The sequence below is a fragment of the Calonectris borealis genome, unplaced genomic scaffold (genome assembly GCF_964195595.1).
Source record: "Calonectris borealis unplaced genomic scaffold, bCalBor7.hap1.2 HAP1_SCAFFOLD_130, whole genome shotgun sequence".
Classification (NCBI taxonomy): domain Eukaryota; kingdom Metazoa; phylum Chordata; class Aves; order Procellariiformes; family Procellariidae; genus Calonectris; species Calonectris borealis.
In genome coordinates this window covers 150,001-152,500 of record NW_027441518.1, presented here as the reverse complement: position 1 = coordinate 152,500, position 2,500 = coordinate 150,001, and the positions used below count along the sequence as shown (strand labels likewise).

Below are 2,500 nucleotides of genomic sequence, written 5' to 3'. Positions count from 1 at the left end.
GGTCTTGGAGCGCGGGCGGCAGCGCGCGAGAAGCGGGGGCTGCCGGCGCGGGGTGCGACGAGCCCCCGCCGGCCGAGCCCGCGCGGGCAGCCGGGAGGGAGCGGCGAGCGGCGACGACGGGGCGGCAGGCGCGAGCGTGCGAGAGCGCAAGAGGGCCTTCGGGGTCGGGGGGGGCGGCTCCCCCGACCCTCCCCGCACCGGGGCGGGCCGCTGCGGAGCGGCCCGCCCGGCCGGCCGGCCGCGCAGGGCGAGGCCTCCGGGCGTTCCGGGCGTGGCGCGCGGCGCCGGGCGGCGCCTTCGGCGGCGCCCCCCCGCCTCTCCCCTCCCCCACCCCCGCGGTGCGGGGGGGGGAGCTCGGGGCGGGGGGCTCCGCCGCCGACGCCGCCTTGGGCGGGCGAGGCCCTTGCCGGGTCGCGTCCCGCGCCGGCGGGCGGCCCGAGCCACGGCTCTCCTCCCGGGCGCAGCGCCGGGCTACTGAGGGAAACCCCGGGCCCCGGGCAGGAGGACGAGGCGGTGGCGGCGGACGTCGGGCGCGCCCCCGCGGGCGGACGCTCCCCCGAGGGCGGCAGCGGGGGAGGCACCCCCGCGGGGCCTGCAGGTCGTTTCCCTCACCCCAGGGCCAGGTACCTAGCGTCCGCGCCTCGGCGGCCCTCCCTCGGCGAGCGCCGGGGGTCGAAGGCCGCGGAGCCGGGCGGCGGTTTAAAGACGCGGGCGGCTCGATGCGACCCGCGGGGCGGCCGGGCGGTGGCGCCTCCAGGGGCGGGAGTCGCTCCCGCAGAGCCCCTGGCTGGGCGCCGCCCGTGCCCGTCGCGCGGGCAGCCGTGCCGGGGAGGGGTCCCGCTGCCCCCCCCTCTCCGCGGTCCGGTCTCGGCGGAGGAGACCGCGGCGCGGTCGGCCGCGGCCGGCCCGCCTGCCTCGAAACGGGTGGACCCCCCCCGGCGGGAGCGCGGGCTCTCCGCCGAGGGGGCGGCGAGCCCCCGCGGCGGGGGCTCGCCCGGCGGCCGCCGGGCCGCCGCGCCCCGCCCCGTCGCAGCGCTGCGGCGCGCTGCGCTCCGCTCCCTCCCCCTCGCCCCCCGGCGAGCGCTCGGCGGTCCCGCGCCGCCGGCCGCCGGCGAGGGCGGCACCCCGGCCGAGCGGCGGCGGCGCCGCTCGGCGTGTCGGCCGGCCGGAGGGCGCCCGCCGCCGGCCGCGGCTGTCCCGGCCCGGGCCCCGCCCGTCGCTTCCCCGCCGCCCTTCCCGGCCGCGCCGGGCGGGCGGGCGCGCGGGCGGGGGCGTCCCACTCCCGGTCTCCGCGTGGAAACGGGGAGAGCGGGCGCCGCCCCCGCCTTAGCGCCGTCCGCCTCGTCGCCTGGCGCGTGCCCGCGGAAGGGGGCCGAGGCGGGGGGCGGCGGCGGCGGCGGTTCCGGGCGGGCGGCCGCGCCGGCGCGGCGGCGGGCGCCGTCCGGCGGGCCGCGGGCGGCGTGCCGCGTCGCCGGCTCGGGCTCCGGCGGTCGCCGCCTCCGGCGCGGCCGGCGGCGGAGCCGCGGAGGCGCCGGCGGGGCGAGCCGCGGGAAGGGGAGCCGGCTGTCGTAGCGCGGCGCAGGTTGTGGGCGGAGGCGCGCGCGCGCGGGGGTCCGGCGGGGCGCCCCGCTGCTGCCGCCCGGCAGCAGCATCCGTTGTCCCGAGCGAGGCGGGCGGGCGGCGCGGCCGGGCGCGTCGCCGCCTCCGTGCGGAGGCCGGGCCGAGCCCGGGCGCCTGGGCCGCCTCCGAAACGCGCAAGGGGCGTCTGCCCGCTGTGGGTCGAGTCGGGAGCGCGGGCTCCCCGCCCTTGCCGTTCGGGGTTTTTTCCCGTTCCCTTTTTCCCTTCCGCTGGGTGTGCTCGTACGGTCAGGCGAGGCGAGGCCTCTCCGCCGCGGCCCGTGGCGCCGCGCCGCGGCCCCCTCCGCGCGGGCGGGGGGGGCGGGCCGGCGGGCGGGCGGGCGGTGGGCCGTCCTCCGAGAGGGGCCGCTGCTGGCGAGCGGTCCCGGCCCCCCCGCGCGCGCGGGGCGGTGCCGAAAGGCAGACAACTCTTAGCGGTGGATCACTCGGCTCGTGCGTCGATGAAGAACGCAGCTAGCTGCGAGAATTAATGTGAATTGCAGGACACATTGATCATCGACACTTCGAACGCACTTGCGGCCCCGGGTTCCTCCCGGGGCTACGCCTGTCTGAGCGTCGCTTGACGATCAATCGCCGGCTGGGCCGCCCCCCCTCCCCCCCCCTCCCCGGGGTGGGGAGGCGGCGGCCGCAGCGGCGCGGCTGGGGTGCCTCGCAGGCCCGCGCGCGGCCTCGGGCCGGGGAAGCGGTTCGCCGCCGCCCGGCGCCGTCGGCCCAAGGGCCTTCGTCCCCCTAAATCGAGACTCGGGGAGCGCTCCGAAGCTCCCCGCTCCCGGAGCGCCCGCTGGGCGGAGCCTCGTCCCGTCGGGGCCGCGCCAGGGTGCGTCGGGCCGGTCGGGCCCGGCGCGGCGGCGGGGAGAGAGAG

The 2,500-nt window shown here is 82.6% G+C and overlaps 1 non-coding gene across 1 annotated transcript; it reads left to right on the top strand.

Annotated features, from left to right (window-relative positions):
- The first annotated feature begins 2,043 nt into the window (after positions 1–2,043).
- Positions 2,044–2,196, top strand: LOC142076976 (5.8S ribosomal RNA). Its single transcript, XR_012671470.1, has one exon. It is a non-coding gene; the product is annotated as a 5.8S ribosomal RNA (ribosomal RNA).
- Positions 2,197–2,500: the final 304 nt, after the last annotated feature.